This window comes from Pempheris klunzingeri, chromosome 12 (genome assembly GCF_042242105.1).
Source record: "Pempheris klunzingeri isolate RE-2024b chromosome 12, fPemKlu1.hap1, whole genome shotgun sequence".
Taxonomy (NCBI): Eukaryota; Metazoa; Chordata; class Actinopteri; order Acropomatiformes; family Pempheridae; genus Pempheris; species Pempheris klunzingeri.
Window position 1 is genome coordinate 17,023,036 of NC_092023.1, and position 19,569 is coordinate 17,042,604.

The 19,569-nt window shown below is 41.5% G+C and overlaps 2 protein-coding genes across 2 annotated transcripts in view; both read left to right on the forward strand.

Annotated features, from left to right (window-relative positions):
• LOC139210467 (spectrin beta chain, non-erythrocytic 1) overlaps nt 1-19,569 on the forward strand; it is a 122,322-nt gene that overhangs the window by 7,162 nt on the left and 95,591 nt on the right. The window lies entirely within an intron of this gene.
• rps27a (ribosomal protein S27a) overlaps nt 16,646-19,569 on the forward strand; it is a 263,072-nt gene continuing 260,148 nt past the window's right edge. The window contains exon 1 of the mRNA XM_070840452.1: nt 16,646-16,651. The gene's annotated coding sequence lies outside the window, so the exon portion shown is untranslated. The remainder of the gene's footprint in view (nt 16,652-19,569) is intronic.

Sequence of the window (19,569 nt, forward strand, 5' to 3'; positions counted from 1 at the left end):
GTTAAACCGACCAGCTGAACAAATGTCCCTGCAAGGAGGGAAGAGGAGAGACAGGGAGGAATGTTCTGGAAAATGTCCAGCAGATAGGAAGTGGAACAGTGCGACAGAGAGGAGGGGGAGGAGGAGGAGGGGGAGGAGGAGGAGGAGGAGGAGGAGGAGGAGGAGGAGGAGGAGGAGGAGGAGGAGGTTTTTCCCAGCGGCAAAGCTTCAGCTAAATATAGAGAAGTCTGATAGAGCCGACCATCAACTTCATCAAAACACTGCAGGTTTTGTCAAACACTAATCCATCAGAGCGGAGCTGGACACTTCAGTCTTGACCGCGGTGTCAGTTCAAAGTCAACTTACCCACTTATTGTACAGCTTTTGACCATATCACATGGTCTTCATCAGCACATGAAGTTACTCAGTTGTCGTGGACCTGTAGATGTTCAAGCTTTCCTTCATACTGACCATGTTTAGGACTTTTTGTCCATGTTTGTTTGGGATTTTGTGTAATGCTTTCAAAGTAAAATATTTGTGACATTAAGTATTTGAGTAAAGTCTTCAAAGGAAAGAATTAATGTAAAGTCTTAAAAGCCTTTCTGTAAAGTTTTTAAAGTGAAGCATTAGTGTTTGTGTAAGGCTTTAATGCCAACATGGACAAGAAGTCATATAGGGATCCAGATTCACAGAATCTTTTCTTCAGTTTGATGATGAAGATGATGATGATGACGATGATGATAAGTGTTTCTCGATTTTAACTCACTGGTTTTACCAAAAACAGACCCTGCCATTTGGTTATTTTATCATTTCATCTGTGAAGTGTGCAGACAAGACACTGGACTTTCTGAGGTGTGTTTGAACTGTGGTTCTGTTTCTTTTCAGCCTTTTGTGTGTGTGTGTGTGTGTGTGTGTGTGTGTGTGTGTGTGTGGATGGGGAACAGGTTTAACCTCAGCAGGGGTTGAACACACATAGAACTATTTGTTCTTCTTCTTTTCACGCGTCGGGCTTGATAAATCGTCCCTGAGGTGTTGCGAGCTGCTGAGAGTGCTCTCTCCGCATGTGTTTGATAAGATCAGAAATGGATTTCTAAAAGGTTTCAGAGAGCCAAACTGATCATGAAAGCTGCTCAGCTCATAAATGTTCATGTGAATTTCCATCCGAGTTAGAAAAACTACATAAGCTGCAGTTACAAACCCGTGATACCTCATGAATAAAATATGCAAACAGAGTGTTTATGAAGACTCTGCACTAATTTGCAGCGGGAAGCGTTTTCCGATTACATGTTTTCCAAAAAGGCGTTCTGCTCAGATTTGTTGGTTTATTCCCGACAGATGAAGGTGGCTGCAGGGGCAGAGGTGGAAAAAAATCTAAACACGCAAACTGAGTTTCAACTGGCCAGCAAATTGGACTTTAATGATAATCCTGTTTGACTCAAGGAGTTTGTCTTTATCCATTGGTCCCTTGCTGACTGGCGGCAAAACCCTCCCAGAAACAGTTGGAGGGGAAAGTGAAAACAGAGATGATCGGGTTGAAGGGGCAATGGCAGCTGCGTTGTTCCCAATATGTACCGACCAGTAATCCAAAGTTATTTATTTTAGTGTGACATATCACAGAGAAAATCTCTCTTTGATGAAGCTGAAGTCTGTGAGTGTTTGTAAGTTTACTTCAGGAGCAGAGACTAAAACCTGGATCTTGTTCTCGAGGAAGCTTCAAAAAGGTCAAAAGACTCCAGTCGCTTATTGTCGTCACTGATTTGTTTCCTGATTATTGTCTGGATCAGTCGTTTGGTCTTTAAAAAACAAAAATAGTGAAAAATGTTCAAGACTTCCAAGTATGGAAGCTGCTTGTAAAATAATGTCCCCTACAGTGAGGGCCTACTGTTTTTTCTTTGTTTTACGTGATATTAAATCAATAATTTGGAGGGTCTTATTCTGCAGATTAATTGTAGAAAAGTCTTTTTAAAAAAAGAGTTTTTTTTGTTACTTTTCCAGCTCATTAATCATCGACTTGTTTGTTGTTGTCAGTCAGTCACTCAGTGTGGTTATAGTCAAACAGCCAGCAAATCACATCATGTCCATCCACTTAATACACAGAGACGTGTGTGAGTGAGTGTGTCAGACTGAGATAGTAATGTGACGTATTGTCCACGTGTTTACATTAAATTGTCAGATGGGACACACACACACACACACACACACACACACACACACACCCTTTGTGTTGACCTTCAGCAGAACTCCTTTTAATTTGATTTCCATTCAGCCACAGGCGTTTTTCTCTCTTACACATACACACACACACATACTTACTACAGATGGTGGCGTGTTGTTTGACCACATCTGGAGACCTCTGAACATTTCATTTATTAGGAATGTGTGTGTGTGTGTGTGTGTGTGTGTGTGTGTGTGTGTGTGTGTGTGTGTGTGTGTGTGTGTGTGTGTGTGTGTGTGTGTGTGTGTGTGTGTGTGTGTGTGTTGTGGTATCCTAAAATGGCAGAAGCAGGGTTGTGTTGTGTTCAGGTTGCCGGTTCAAATCCCAGGATGTGTACAGCAGGGGTTGGGCCTCCCAATTTGCTTAGTATCATGGGAAATGAGTGATGATGGAGCTCAGAGGACGGCACACTCAGAATGTGAATAGAGGGTGAAGCTCTGCTCTGTCACTTGGCCCTCTGGGGTCGGTTGTAGCTGTGTGTGTCAGTGGTGGAAGTGTGTGACCGTGAAGTCCTAACACCAAACTATGAAAGTACTTTGTTACAAGTAAAAGTCATTCATTCATTCATTCAAACCCTGACTGGAGTCAGAGTGTGTCAGTATAATCAGCAAGTACTCTCTGTGTGCTGTCAGATAAACGTAGTGGAGTAAAAAGTACAATAACATGTAGTGAAGAAGTACAAAGTTGCATGAAATGGAAATGTTCTAGAGTACAAGGTGTGTGTATGTGTGTGTGTGTGTATGTCGTGTGTACACCCTGAGGTGCTGCTGTTACAGTGAGGGTGGGGTCAACAGGCAGTGAATGAGAGGAAATGAGTGATCAGCTGAAACTGGGACGCAGCCTCTGGGCTGCAAACTGTCTGTTCTCTAGTGATCTGAGGCTGCGTTCACACTGCTCAACAAACCTTTCTCCATCAGTTATCTGTGTGTGTGTGTGTGTGTGTGTGTGTGTGTGTGTGTTGGATACGTTTGAAACTGCATCCTTTCCTTCTTGTTTTAGCTGTTTTAGCTCCACATTAATAGCGTTTGTATGCTTGATTTTTAACAGCGTTTTTGAGACACAAATGGCTGCAAAGCAAACATTGTTCCCACACTCATCGTCCCACTTTGTCTGAATGTGGAGGAATAACATGTTTTAAGGGTCACTCCTGTGTTTTTAGACCTGGGCTCTGTTTGTTCATATTCTGGTGTCTATTCTGTGACCTGTAGGTACAAAAAGTGTTGGAATTGGTCCAGTAGATCAAAGTACGTCCACCAAAAGTGTTTGTTTTGGCCACCGACAGGCTCAGATTGTTATTCTAAGTGTCTGACAAGGATCGCTACAGAGATAAACTTGTAAGATTTCTGAGCGTGTCTCTGCTTCGATGGTTTCTTGTTGAGGATTCCTGGAAACTCGGATCATATTTTCAGTAGAGTTGACTTCAGCTGCTTTTTTTCAGTGTTGCTATGATGATAGAGAGGCTTACATCATTGACCTACACCCTTCCCGTCTCCAGGGCAGAGATGTAACACGACCTGTAGTGACATCATGTATGACAATATTATGCGCGTGCACGCAGCTGAGCTGCTGGTCGAACTACATCTGTATTTTCATAACAAATCAATCTGTACAGATGTGTTTTCTAAAGGTGAAAAAAATGCTTTGAAAATACCTTGTGTTGCAGAAACACATTCCTGTGATTCTCATTGCTGAGTTTAAGGTTTCTAAACAGTAAAATGAGCTTTTACTTTGAGAGTGTTTATAAGTATCTGAATGTTTTTATATTAAGTTTTTATATTAAACAAATAATTGAGAGAAATAATGAATAAAAATCTCCAAATCAAACATATTTTATTCATCCTGTTACTTAAAAATGTGTTTTCACAGTAGCGGATCTGGTGGAAGAAAAATTGTGATTATTAATGGTCGGATTTGTATCTTGCCAAAGAAAGTGAGAATTATCGTTTCATAGACACTGAAACATTCTGTGCTGATGCTAACTAAGACGTGACCTGTCAGTGGAACATAAAACAAATCTGAATAGTAGAGAAATCATTGTTTTCTATCTGTGAGCGACTTCAGATACACAGCTGCAGAAGGTGTGTGTGTTTGTGTGTGTGTGTGTGTGTGTGTGTGCATATTAAGGAGATTTACACCAGCGTATTCCTTACCCACAAATACCCCCTGACACATTTGGCATCATGGGAAATGAGTTTGATGACATTGGACAGGGAGTGGGAGGGGTCACATGTCCTTGACCGAATGCACATTCAAAAGGATCTGCACACACACACACACACACACACACACACACACACACACACACACACACACACACACACACACACACACACACACACACTTACAGATGACTGTTACAGTCCTGCTCTTTGTGTCACTGTCTGTGTCCTTCCTGATTCAGAAGTTATTTAACACTGTTGAACACTGTTGAATGCTATTGATTGTCAGACGTACCTTTGAGCTCAGTGTAATTTGCTCTGGGAAAATACTCGGCTCATTCATTGATTCATTGAGACTCCTGTGATATGATTCAACATCAATTCACAAAACACTTAAAGCTGAATCTTAAAATGTTTCTTTGTGAATAGAAACAGTTGAATACGTAGACTTTTTATTCAGCGTTCAGCGCCAAACAACAGCTGCAATGTCAAAGGTAAAGTAGACAAATGAGGCGATGACAGGATACCTCTAAACCAATCACTGTCAACATGGAGGTGCTGCCAGGCAAAACCTTAGCCAGGTAGCTATCATAAATACTACCATACAACACGTATAATACTATAATGCTGTACTGTAATACTACAGAGTATGTGTTAGTATGTTAAAGTTTGATATGCAGTTAGACATTACGTCATCGACATACTGACATCCAGTAGATGTTAACATGCTGATCTGTTTAGTTCTCAGACAGCAGAGCAACACCTAGAACAGTTTTGTCTGTCCCCAGTCTAGCTAATTTCTCTCATCGTTAGGTCTGCAGAAAACACATCAAAAGATAATTCATCAAAGCTGCTCTGTTTTTTCTAAATGGACTGCACTTACTACTACATTCACAGGCACCTGACTGGACAGGAGGAGACTGTTCTCTCTCACACACACTCAGTAGATGACCCGCTCTACCTGAGCCAAAGCTGCCCTACCACATTTAAAAAGATACTACATTTCCCAGGAACCTCTTTGCTTCATCGTCTCCCCATCTCCTTGGCCTTTTTGAGTATTACTGCCTATGCAGAGGTACATCTGTGTTTGACTGTGTGTTAGTCTGATAGGCAGGCAGACAGACAGGCAGGCAGGCAGACAGACAGACAGGCAGACAGACTGGTGAGTCAGTGCGGCAGGTGGGCGGTCAGTCCTGAACCTGCACTGTTGAGGAATGTGTTTGATCCCACTTTAACACTCACAGCAGGACACAGACCCTGGAACAAAAGAACTACAGTTACTGTGAACACACACACACACACACACACACACACACACACACACACACACACACACACACACACGTCCTGTGGAATAGATTAGATCTGACATCCCACAATGCACTGCTGCATGAGCTGGGCAGGATTGTGGGAGAGAGAGAGAGAGAGCGCGTCTGGCAGCTGGCCAGGGTGAAATGATGGGATGGATCACCATGACGACACAGCCGACCCTCCAATCTGGGCTATGAAGAGCCGAGAGTTTGCGTACTGTGTGTGTGTATGTGTGTGTGTGTGTGTGTGTGTGTGTGTACGTCTGTGTGTGTGTGTTCATATGCTGTCCGTGCTATTTTTGGTCTGCTGGGAGCCGAAGTGTTAAACAGATATTTTGAATATTTCTGTCAATGAAAATCATATTTTGGATGTTTGTTTTTTTTTTTGTGTCAAATTCAAAAAGCTTTATTGGCATGAATGTTGAGCTCACATTACTGCCAAAGCTAAAGCCCCCAACAGACCAACAGAGCTGAGCAGAACTGCTTCTACTGCTGCGTCTACTCGTGCTACTAATACTTCAGTAGATCTCTACTACATTAAACACTACAATAAGTTACTACGATTACACACAATACATAATAATGCACATCATGTCTACCATGTCAAGCAGATCAGTGCTTTAATTGATTAATGAGCAAAATGTAATATTTATATTCTGCTAAGTGACCTCCTCTCAGGCTAGTGCATTAAAATACATCAATAATAAACGTATGTGCTGTGATCAGATTTGTGTAGAAAAATATGTCTTCAAATGTACGGAAAGCCCAACAGTTCAAATACACATGATTTTTTTTCAACACGTTAACATAACATTAGCAACATGTTAACCACATGCAAACTTGTTATTAAACAACTAAGAATGTGCTGATTTTTCACACAAAATGCTTGTGTGTGGCTAATGTGCTGTTAGCATGTTGTCAATGTGTATTTGATCTGTTGTGCTTTTCATATACTGAGCGCACTCATTGAAGTCATGACGGTAAAAGACAAAGTCCTTTTTATAACCATCGTCACCATGACGCTTTTCACAAAAAAGTGCCCAAAAACGAGCTGACGAGATGCAGCAATGACACTTGGCGTTCCTCAGGTGACCTCGTGCGGTGGACTCCAAAAACGAGTGAGATGAATGATGGAGGCAGCAAATAAATGCACACAGAGAAAACGTGCCTGATCAAGTTATGAATATCATAATGAATATAGAATCTAACTGTTTCATTACCTTTTATATTTGTCTTATAATTATATTAATGTCAATTAGATGGTATCTGCATGAGGGGAAAAAAGGAAAGGAAAAAATGGTTCTAATAATCATGCGCTTATAGTGATAACTTTAAGAGGTTTCCTCTGTAGTAGCAGATTAATGTTGTGTCAGTCTAGTTTTGGTTTTATTTTGTTTAGATGTTACGTCGGTCTCTTTTTTAAAAAATTTTTTTTTTTAAGCCTCAGTGAGTATTGAACAGCACCCTCCCTCCTGGTCGACTGTGAATGACATCACTTCCTGCCAACGATGGGAGGGTAACGTTGTCAGTCTGGTCCTCTGAAGAATAAAGTGAGAGTTGATGAATGGATGTTAAATCACTTTGTGTTCAGACTGACAGGTTTTGTGTCACATAACTGTGACACGCAGAGTAAACGTGAAGCTTTACATCATTAAAGTGGAGTTTTTGAAGACTTTTGATACATAAATGCTACACAAAGAGTTTGGGCGCCATACATAAAAAAAAGTGGGAGGTTTTGTGAGATATTGCTGGCAGTTCAAGGTTGAAACTGTAGAAAAAGAAACCTTCCATACATTAGTGCAGGTCACAGATTTTATAACAAAAAAAATAGCAAAGGGGGGAAAGGTCGGATAATAGATTGAGCGGCTAAAAGAGGTGAGGCAAGGCAGGAAAGTTTGGTCTGCAGCAGTTTGTAACAGAGAGCCAACATCTGCAGGGTTGTTCAGACGGTCATCTGAAGGGTGTGTGTGTGTGTGTGTGTGTGTGTGTGTGTGTGTGTGTGTGTGTGTATGTGTGTGTGTCTGTGTGTGTGTGTGTGTGTGTCTGTGTGTGTGTGTCTGTGTGTGTGTGTCTGTGTGTGTGTCTGTGTGCGTGTTGTACAAAACACATCTGGTTGTGTGGGTCATGTGGTTTTGCAGGGTGTGTGTGTGTGTGTCAGATTAGCCTCACTGACAATTATGACTAAAGAGTGCAGGGTGGAGGGGGGAAGAAAAGGGAATGAAAGGACGACAAGGAGGAAGAGGGAGAAGAAGAGGAAAAGGGAGGGGGGGAGAAAAAGGTGATTTGGAAGAGGAAGAGGATGACGTGTTGTTAAAGATGGAAAAGGATGGGTGGAGTGCAGAGAGGAAAAGAAGGCGGTAGTGAAGAGGGTGGAGGAGAGAATTACAAGAGGGGAGTTACTGGAGGGAGCAATGGAGGGGGGAGGTTTTTAGATCGGAAGGGGATAAGGGTTAAAAACTGGGTGGGGAAATGAGAGGATGATCAGGGACTGAAAGAAGAAGAGGGTAAACACTAACAACTTGTCTCCCTCCCTCTCCCCCCCCACCCACCCACTCACTCCTTGGCGCTCTCCCAGCCGCTCCGCCCTCCTGCTCTGTGATCCGTCCTGCTTCTATCAGTGAGAACAACCAGTTCTCCACAGATCCGGTTGCCAGAGACCGAATCCCCACCCAACACACACACACACACACACACACACACACACACACACACACACACACACACACACACACACACACACACACACACACACACACACACTTTACTGCTCTGTAAAGCAGCAGTGGCCTCTGTCTACTCTCTGTGCTGCTTTCATGGCTGCACGTTGAGGCTTCATGCTGTAGAGATTCCTCCAGTTTTCTTTCTGATCAAATTAAAGTTGTAAATAATTTAGGGCTCCTCCAGTAAAACTCAAAAGTTAAGACTGGCTGTTCAGCTGATTCTCAGTGAAGACTGATGGGACTAATCTGGATTTATCGCAGTGTGGGGCAGTTGGACCAGGTCTGTTCCAGTGTGTGATACGTTCTGAAGGCGTTCTGTGAATGAATCGTAACAATTTTTTTGGTTTGCTATCTGACGTCACCGCGATGACCGAGGAAGACGCACCTGTGAATAAACTTCTTTACCTGAAGTTCCCTCAGCTCCAGCTCTACAGCCCTATACGCCTCCACCCAGGATCTCACCAAGGTCTGCTTTTTTTTTTTAACCTCTTTTTTTTTAGTACAAATGTTGCTGCATATAAACAGTAAACAGGATGCTGGCTGACGGCCATCTTTGTTTTTCACCTTCTGTGTGAGCGTAGCTCCTTGGCCCCTTGTTACATCAATCCATCCACAGTGCTTCTGTACAACTGAGCCACAATATGCTGTGACATGATACAATATTCACCAACAAGTCAGTTAATTCTGCGTAACAGATCAGTATTTGACAAACTGTATCCAGCTATCACTTTTATTTTAGCTAGCTGGCCATTTTCCGTTGCTAGCGAGGGTCACACTCATCATTAACAGTCACGTGAAACGGCGTCTGATTAGAAAACACAGCGTGTTTCTGAATGTGTTACAGCTCCGATGTTTCGTCTCTTACTGGCTTCTTCCTCATAACAGCAGCAGCAGAGGCTCATGGGTATACAGAATGAGTACGGAGGGTAAAAAGCCATGCTTTCTTGAACACAACATTCAGATAATTAAACCTCGACATTAACCGTCTGTGTTTTTATTGTGAGCTTTTATTATTGCTGTATTATAGAGGTGGACCAGCCGGCCTGAAACAAAGGCACTTTCTCTAACATCATAAAACATTCATTCACTCAGATGGAATAAAACATTCACCACCAGGAGAAAAGCAGCAGAGGCATTGCTCACACTAGTGGTGGTTGTGGTAGTATTTCACACAGAAAATGCTTCGTATTCCAGTGCATGTGGGTAAATTACTAACTAAATTGTTCATGAGATAAGATGTCACGATGAGGGTGGCTTAACACCTCAGCTACAGCCAGAAAATCAATTAATGTACATTTTATAGCATCCAAGCCAAGATAGTCTGACGTGAACAAGCAGTCAGTTTGCAGAATGGGTGTCACTGAACCAAAATGTCCTGTCAGGGCTCCTGTAGCTGTCCTTTCATATTTGGTGTTTAGTGAATTATGAATCATCTGTCTGTCTGAACACTCCTCCTCCTCCTCCTCTTCCTCCTCAGAGAGATGGACGTATCAGGACGGCTTCTGAAGAGTCCTCTTGACCTCCGCTGTTTATCTCGAGTACTCCTTTCCTCCGCCTGCCTTCTGATCCCTTGTTTTTTTCCTTCCTCTTCACATTCCTTCACTCCATCTTTACTCATGCATTCCCTCGCTAATGTGTTTCATCTTTTCTCTTCATCTCCTGTAGCCTTCTCCATTTTTTCTCCCTCTGTAGCCCCATCCATTCATTCTCTTCTTCTGCACTTCTTTGTCGTCTTCTTCTCCTCCTGTAGTTCCATCCCTCTGCCTCCCTCTTTCTTTCCTGTCTTCTTTTCTGCTCTCATCCTTTTCTCATTTTTTATCTTTGAGCTATTGTTTATACGGGCATTCTGGGTAATGTAGTTGTTCATTATGTGATTTTAGTTACATTGACAGATACCAACGTTTAATGCGTTTCACAGGTTCTGATGGACTAAAACTGGCCTCTACTTATTAGTACTGGTCTGAAAGTGATGTTTACTGGTTTGTGTTAATTCAACTGGTGCGAAGTGGTCAGAACTGGTTTCTTGTTCTTGGTCTATTGGTTTCTGTGGGTTTGCTCTGGTCTTTGTTGACTCTTGATGGTCTGATTTGCTCTACTCACTGTCAGGCCTGTGTGTGTGTGTGTGTGTGTGTGTGTGTGTGTGTGTGATAAAGAGATAGTGCTCTCCTCCTCCTCCTGACAGCCTCCTCTGTCCCCAGTGGAGCTCCTCCTCTCCATTTACCGCACACGGCCACAAAATGTCCGACCCCTCCATGTGTTTGTGAGCTTGTTTGGAGCTGCTGCCCACAGACGCCTACACAATGATCGATATTATATTTGTTTCCAGCGAATCTAAGAGCCAATAATTAATCCCTCTGCGTCTGTTACTAGAAGTGTTTGTTTCCACTTTCACACCTGTCACGCTCTGCTCGAATCTAGTCATTTTTATTCAGCGTTAATCTCTTGTAGGGTGGATAAAATCGTCTATCATGGTGTATATTTGGGATGCACCAATCCGACTGTTTCTCCCTTAATACTGCAACCTAAACTCAGGATCTGAATACCAATCTGATACCAACTCTGTTACAGTCCAGGATCTGTAGGACGTGCATCCATTCTGGACGATTCTGCATCCTAACATTTACGTCCTGCAGCATCACTCACTGCTCACACAGGAAGCAGTGTGACCTGCATGTAGAGAGCTGGAGAGTCGAGGTGTCAACCACTATTCTTTCTCTGACCTCCAACTTGTTTTAACCTACATGTACCGATATTGTAAGCTACATATAGATGAGAATTTTAAAGCTATACGGAATAGTAATTATTAAGTCATTGATTAGCCATTAGTCATTGATTATATTGCATTTAGGGCTGGGTGTTTTTTTTGGTATTTGATGCCAATATCACACCTGACTTTTGTGAAACTTTGTGAAATCAACACCGCATTCTCCGATATTTTCATCATGATTCGGCAAATCCATATAAAGTGATATATCACACGTAAGTAAACAACCAATGTTAAAAACCATTCAATATGTTGCAGTGTTATGTATCACAAGTGTAAGGAATCGTTACAATACAACTTTGTAGAAAGATCAAAGGATACAATCATATCATCACAATATGAATCTGCCCAATTTCTAGAAATCATAATATTAAATTATCGGCCTTTATTTTCGGTCCCTGCGCTGGGTAAAACATCTCAGGCTTGCGAACAGTAACGTGGATTTTCCTGATCCGTATGGTTCGTGGAAAGTTCAGGTCTTCCCGTTAATTTGCTCCTTTCTTTCTGAAGGTCACAGATTCACACTGGAAAACAGACAGTAATGAGAGGAGAGAAAGGGCTTCTTTCTTTCTTCCTCTTCCAACTATCTCTCTGCCTGGCAAATTAGAGCTTAACTTCATTAAAATGTCTCAGTCTGATTGCATGAGAGCTGAGCCCTTCGTTCGCCCGGTCCTCGCTCGCTCAATGTGTTGTTGTCAGTGTTGAAGGTTCCCAGGCGTCTGGGCCGACAATCAGCCCATCTGTCTGCTCGCTCAGACACAGTAGCTATTCAGAAATGGATATGAGGGAATAATTGTGCTGTTTATCTGAGAATATCACATTTATCCTGGAGCCATTTGGCTGCTGAGTTTGGCCTTTACAGTATGCATAGAGGGGAAACCTGCTATCTGCTCTCCAAAGCTTTTTTTATTGAGAAGTGCCTCTCCACCCATTTATATCACTGAGTGACCACAAGCTCCAACATGGCCGCTCTCTGACAGGTTCTACCATGCAGAAGGGTGACCACTGGAGTGGTTTTCTCTGAAATAAAGTGGAATAAAAGTTCCATCAAATAAAAATACTTAAGTAAAGTAGTAGAATCAAATCTGATATGTGTCTTGTCGTGTACTTGTTCTGAGTTATCACTCAAGAAGGCGGAAAAGTCTGCCGCCACTGCAAAAATAATGTCTATGTTATATGATCTGACAAACACTTTGTTTAAAGTATACTGATGTAGAACTACAACATTTATTTTCATTATCAGTTCATCTGCAAATTATTGTCTCGATCAATTGTTTATACTGTTAAAAAAAAAAAGTTGCGTCAAGGCAACTGTCTTCACTCAAAAACTAATTTGAAAGTTGAAATAAACTAAAGAAGTTTTGCCAACCTATATTCTTTTGTGGAGCTTGTTTACTTTTCTTGTTTTAGAAAGACTTGAATCTTTTTAGACTTTTAGAAGTCAAAAATCTGTCTGACAGTGTCAGCTTTACATGCATGTAAACTTGGTCTCAGCTCATAGAACTCAATTTGATGTTCTACAGTAAAGAGAAACATCTCAAGTGAGCTGTGAACCTGGTTTTCTTTATTTGGGTGCTTGAAAATTATATTGTTGCAACTGATGATATTAAGTTATTAACTGTGATTGTCTTTAATAAGTTTTCTCAACAATTCTTTTAAATACAGATTTGTTTTTGTTTCTAGATTCAAGATTTAGATTTTTTTTTGGTTCATTTTTCAAAACTTAAGAGTTTAAGTTTGAGTGAGGACAGTTGCCCTGAAAGTGAGTGAATTATATATATTTTTTTACAGGGAAGCGTATTCAATTAGTGTCATACATGATGAAGAAAAACAGAAAATCCTCACAATTGAGAAGCTCAAACCAGAGAAGGGTCTGGCCTGTTTTACTTGGAATATGACTGAAATTATCAGTCAGTTATCAAAATAGTGGATGCTGCAGCTTTGCACTGAAGCCTGAAGTTTGGGGAAGTTTAGGATTGGGTTTGATTTCTGTTCTTGGGGCCGACATTCAATTCAGAGGTGATTCTTGAGCCAATTAATAGAAAATATCTTACACCAGTGCACTGTGTTTCAAAGGGGACCAGAAGTAAAGTTAGTTCCATGAAGACCTCCATGTCTCATTGGTTCGGTTTCAGCATGGCCTGCCTCTGATTGGTTAGCCAGCAGGTAGCCCCGCCCTAAAGCCTCCCCTGCTTCCTGGTCTATTTTCCTCTAAATGGGACCATAATTTACTAAATGAACATCATGCTGTGTTGAAGACTTTAAACTAGTGACTGAAACCAGAAACATTAGGAAAATGTTTACTGAGGTATTAAAATGTTTACTGAGGTATTAAATCAAGTGAGAAGTAGGTTCATTTTCTCAGACTTCCATAAAATCAGACTTTTGTTTGGAACCAGTGGCGTCGGCCCCTGAGGGATGTTAGAAAGATGGCAGGTTTAAGGCTTCTGCACTGGCTTCACTTTTCAGCCCCGAATGCTACGTCCACTTTGTATAGTCTATGGCTCCATCTTTTCTGTTCAGTCAACATTATTAATGATGTACAAAAATAAAATTTTGGAATCTGTTAGCACATCCAGAGCTGTAGAAGGTAAAAATGAACTTTCACCCCTCCCCACTTAACCACGCATCACAGTTGGGTTTAGCTAGCCCCGGGCTAAACTCGGGGATATGTGCCCTCATAGATCAAGGTATTGAAAGCCAATTGGTTTTTGTTTGCCGTGGCCGCAGATGCACCACGTCACATTGACATACTGTACAGGCCGAACATGTTGAACTCTCCGTCACCTTTTATGTTGTGTACAAATAAAGAAAACGTCCAAGAAATCTGGTGTGCGCTGAGACTTTGTCAAAATACACAAACTCTTCTAAATAAAGAGCTCGGGGATTTCCACTTAAAACCTTCAAAGTTTGTTCATCTTGATGTTCTGTGAGATAAAACCCAGTGGGCTGCGAACAGCGATCGGGTCTCTGCCTCATTCATTGGAGTCCTCCACCCGTCTGTCGCTGCAGAGGGAGGAGAGGCTGTTTGTTTGAACAGGAGGAGAGCGGCTAGGCAGGGAGCCTGTTTTTGGCTGCAGGCTTCAGTTGCGTAATGGCAGGAAAGCAGTGGGAGAGTTCGGACTGGGAACGAGGGGAGAAAGGGGGGAGAGTGTGAAGAACGTGAGGAGGAGGCGGCGGTCAGTTTTAAGTTAATACTCTGTAGTAAAACCTGTGATTTTCTGTTCCTCATCACTCCTCTAAGGCCTCATCCGGGATCCAGTTCTTATAATACATCCATAGTGTCAGTGTGGACGGAGGTTATTTTTAAAATGGGACAAAAAACGTACTGTTTGTACGCTGATCGATTTTTGGTTTTAAAATGAAAATGTTTTAGTGTGGATGTAGTCTAAATGGTGCAGGATTCGGGACCTTAAATCCTGGATGGCCCAGGAAGCAAAACATGATGCTTCCACTCGGCCTGCTGTGGAAGAAGTGAAGGGACTAACACTGTGAGAGAAACATGATGAACAAAGTGGAGTCAGGCTGAGTTCACTGCTTTAATATGGCTCTCAGTAATCAGCCTGTAATCTTGTTATCAGTGTATTTGGGTGGAAACTGAATGCTTTGGATTCTTTCTGTCTGTCTGCAGTGTACAGTATTCAAGTGAAATGACGGGTTTGCATATAGAAAAGTAAATATTTAAGGATTCCACAGATTCTCAGTAACAGTTCAGAGTTTTGACAGATTCATGGGAAGGGTAGAGGCTGAATGCCAGATAGTAATTATTTGTAAACTCTTGTCAGAATAACAAATGTTCAGATTCTGTAACCTCTATCGTAGATACACATTAATCCCAGAACATGGACAGAATGCACCAGTATCACTGTACCTTTATAAGCACATTAGTATGTCAGACTTTTGAGCATCATGTTTATTTGTCAGCTCCTCTTCTCTTTGAGTTCAGTAGAACAATGCAACTATTGTGCAGCCCTGAACTGAACAGTGAAGCATCAAAGTCTGCATTTTAGAGTAGCCACAAAGAGCTATTATGAAATTGGATGAAGAAGAGCGCTACTTTTTCCTCATAGACTTAGATTGTGTGCAGGTCTCTTTATAAATCCATTCATCTGATATGTGAGATTCTTCAAATCAGGACCCACGGCAAACAGGAACTGAATAAATAGTTCCATCTATTAAAACGACTGCAGTAGTGTAAAAAAAGTAGTGGTGGATTCACTGGGGTCTGCAGGTTCTCTGTGTGCACCCAACAAAGTTAACCCTAAAAAAACATCTAATAATTCTCATTTCTTATCCTGACGTTAAAACATAAAACAAAAACTGAAAATTGTTCTCTGTCGGCTACATCCTATTATGTTGTCAGTTGCCGAGCAACAGTGTGCTCATACGTTTAACCAGAGAAAAGAGGAAAAATATATTGTGCATGTGACTCCCTGCGTCGAAGGACATAATCAGTGTATCAGTGAATGGCTGCAAACAGCTCTGCATGTTCTCAGATAGATACTCTCTCCATCTCGCCTACATCCTCCCACTCTTTCACCTCATCACACCATCCATCGACTGTAATACTCACCACACACACACACACACACACACACACACACACGGTCCTAATATCCTTCTTCTCCATCTGTATAAACATGTAACAATCATTAAATGATGTTTATACACAAACCTTTAGACCCTTCAGCTGGAAACACTCACAGCCACGCTCACTACACTGTCCACCATCATCACCACTATGCAGAGCTCTCCTAATGTTACTATGTCCTCTACCACCATGTAACACAAATAGTGATGCAGCAAAGCCCCCTTTTCAGACATGGAATCTTTTTGTTGAACTGTGATTCATGCAGCTCCATAATAAAGGACATTAGCTGTATTAGTCCAGCCAACCCCAGTAGACCCCCTGAAAATGTTAAAAAGACTTTGTATTGGAACATGTCAGTCCTGTGTGTTGACATGGTGTCTGTCAAGAGTTTTGTCCTTATTTTTCTTATGAAAGTAAAATTATGAAAAGTAAATGTAGAGCAGTAAGTAGCAAGCAAAGACATTATTATTTTATTTACATCAAAATAAGAGCCGTTGGTAATGATTATTGCTGTTATGATTGTTCTTTCAATTGTATTTTCTTGCTTATACACACACACAGATTCACGCACACAAATACATACAAACACACACGTACAGAGCAGGTTTTAATGATGCTGTGCTGCTCTTTCCTTGTTAAAAGGTTTTTATTTAGTTTCCCTGATTCTCAATTCTTTGATAGGACTGCTGTTGTGACATTTGTACCAATAAAGCAAATCCGAGTTGAACTGAAAGAGAGCGGAGAAAGACAGAAGGAGGGCGAGCTGCTGCTGGTGAAACACTGACACTGTTACACAACGTTTGCTGCTTTCTCTCGTCCTCTTATCCTCTTCTGCCTCCGTCCTTTCCTTCCACAATCCCTCCTCTTCCTCTCTCTAGTGTTACTACAGACCCCTCTGTCAGTGTGAGCCTGTTCTGCTTCACCACCCGTGTGTGTGTGTGTGTGTGTGTGTGACACCAAACACACTGCAGTGTTATGAGACAGGAGTGGAAGTCATCACTGGATTTTATGGGCAGCCATAAGCTAACAGACTGTGTGTGTGTGTGTGTGTGTGTGTGTGTGTGTGTGTGTGTGTGTGTGTGTGTGTGTGTGTGTGTGTGTGTCCTCCATAAGTAACTGTCGAGGACACATGCCATCCTTTGTTTGACCAGGAAATGAAGATGTCATAGTGTTGCATCAATACACACACACACACACACACACACACACACACACACACATTCCTGTCTTTCTATAGTTGTTAGAACAGTCATTGATATAATGCACTCCCCAGCCCCAAACCTTAACTTAATTCTAACCTTAACCTTAAAGAACAAGTCTGAACCCTAAGAAGGTCCTTTGAATTTGTGAGGATCAGGCAAAATGTCCTCACAATGCAGGAATGTCCTCACAACGATGGTGTAAAACTAAACTTTGTTCTCATAACTATACAAAGACGTGCATGCGCACACGCAGCACTCAGGAGCCTCATTGATAATTGATAGATGGTGTGGCAGCTGTGTGCTTAACAGCACAGACAGTGTGTGTGTTCATAAGTGCTAAGTGCCTCCTGAGCTGCATTCACATGATGGCATGTACGTATATTTGTTGTGTGTGTGTGTGTGTGTGTGTGTGAGTGTGTAGCAGTTAATAGTATGGTGGACTTAAATAAAGGGTGCAGGAACTGTGTGTGTGCTGCCTGGTCTCACACACACACACACATGAACACACTAACATGAACAGATGAATAATTGATGGTGGAGTTATCAAATATAGATCCACAAAAATACGCAACACACAGAACAACACTGAACGCAACACGACTTGGCTTCCATGTCGGCCTGTGCTGCATCAATAGTGTGGACATTTTAATCCAGACTGAAACTCTGTTGTCACATACAAACACATACATGTGCAGTAAAAAGCATCTTATTATTTTCTTCTAGTTTCACTAGTTGACGTTTTTCTTGTGTGTTTTACTGTGATGAAGTCTAATTTCATCTTTAAGACCAGTACATATAGTATGTCCTACTAATGTGTGGCTACAACTAATTAATTTCTCAATTAATCGAGTTTGGATTAAAAAAAACATAAAACAGTGAGGAAAAACCTGCTAGAATTTTCCAGAGCCTTTTAACCAACATTTCAAAAGTATGAAACTTATGATGAAGCAAGACTGAGGAAAGCAGCAAATCCTCAAATTTGAGAACTGAGAAATGTCATGCTTTTGCTTGACAAATAAACTAAATAAATTATTGGAAAATGGATGCACTGACTAACCACTGCAGCTCTAGAAATATGATTATTGTAAAGGTTTTTGATTGCATATGAATATCTGCATCTCAGCAGTTACTACAACAGTTTACCAAGTAGTTGTCAACTATTAATTTAACCACCAACTATTTTGATATTCGGTTGATTGGTTTGAGTCATTTAAGTAATTTAAAGGGACAAAACACAAAATTCTCCAATTCCAGCTTTTTAAATGTGAATATTTCCAAAGAGTCCAAAGAGGACGTCAGATTGGGCTTTGGGAAACAATAATCGAACATTAAACAAGGAAACAATGGACAGAACAACCAATGAAATTAAGAGATTAAAAATAATCATTAGTTGCAGCCTTACTCCCCAGTCAACTCCTTGCATTTTGCTCTGTTTTGTTAACCAGAAGTTACAGATTTTCTCATCCGTGTTCATCGTCTGTCTTATGTTGTGAGTAAAACTGTTACACTGTATTGTAATAGTACATCTTAATATATATGAATGTGTCAGTGTGATTGCATCTCCTTTCACAGTAAAACAGTGGATTGGGTGTATTGAGTTGTCAGTGTTTCTGCTCTCCGTGAGCTTCTCTCTGGTTTCTGGAAGAAAACAACTCGCCTGAGTGAGCAAATGTGAGCACATGACTTATTGATGGCGAGCGCCAGCCGCCACTCTGGTCTGTTTGGCTGAGTGGTGAGGAGCCGTGTGGGCTAGGTCGCCTCAGTCCGGTTTGGTTCATCTCGGCTCGGTTCAGATCAGCTTCGCCGCGGTGATACGTCCTAGACTGGACTGGGAGGTGGGAGGAACGCAGGGTCAGAGGGCAACGAGCTGCTGAGGGGTGTTTAATTCGGTCAGCGCACACACACACACGCACTCACACTCCACAACAGCGATTAATCCTGTACAGTTGTGTGACTGATTACAATTCTAAAACAGTTTTTGGATGATTACTTGCCTGCTCTGGCGGCCATGTCGGAGTTCCTCTGATGTGGAAGCAGCTGGATACTGACTTTAAATAAGAGATTGAGAGCAGCAGAAATAGGGGATGCTGATAAATTACAATATGCACAAAAAACAAGAACCTTTGTGTTTTTGTGTCATTAATCACATTCCCAAATGATATTTGTTGTTTCTTAAAGGAGAAACCTGGGCCCTATTTTTATACATTTGTCTAAATGACTGGTTGCAGTGTAATCCTTATGGAAAACTGCACCTAATCAAAGTGCTTCCACTAAATGGTTATAATTGTTATTCTGTGTGTCTGATAACATTATGTAAATGATCACTACAGAGACAGACCTGTAAGATCCTTTTGATTTAACCACAAACAGCCGCTATTGTCTAGTGTCTCATCAAAGACACCAGACCCTATTGACAAAAACATACATTTTACTTTGTAGAGCAAGTGAGTTGCTGGTCTACTGCTTCCTTGATCAGTTAGCTTGATCAGTTAGCTTGTGTTATTGTGTGTGACACAAATATTGTGCTGGATCTAACTAACTCTATAACACACGCAACAACACAAACAAACCAATTTAGTCAGTGGTAGACACAAGGTAAAATTACTGCTTTTATCAATGGAGTCAGGTG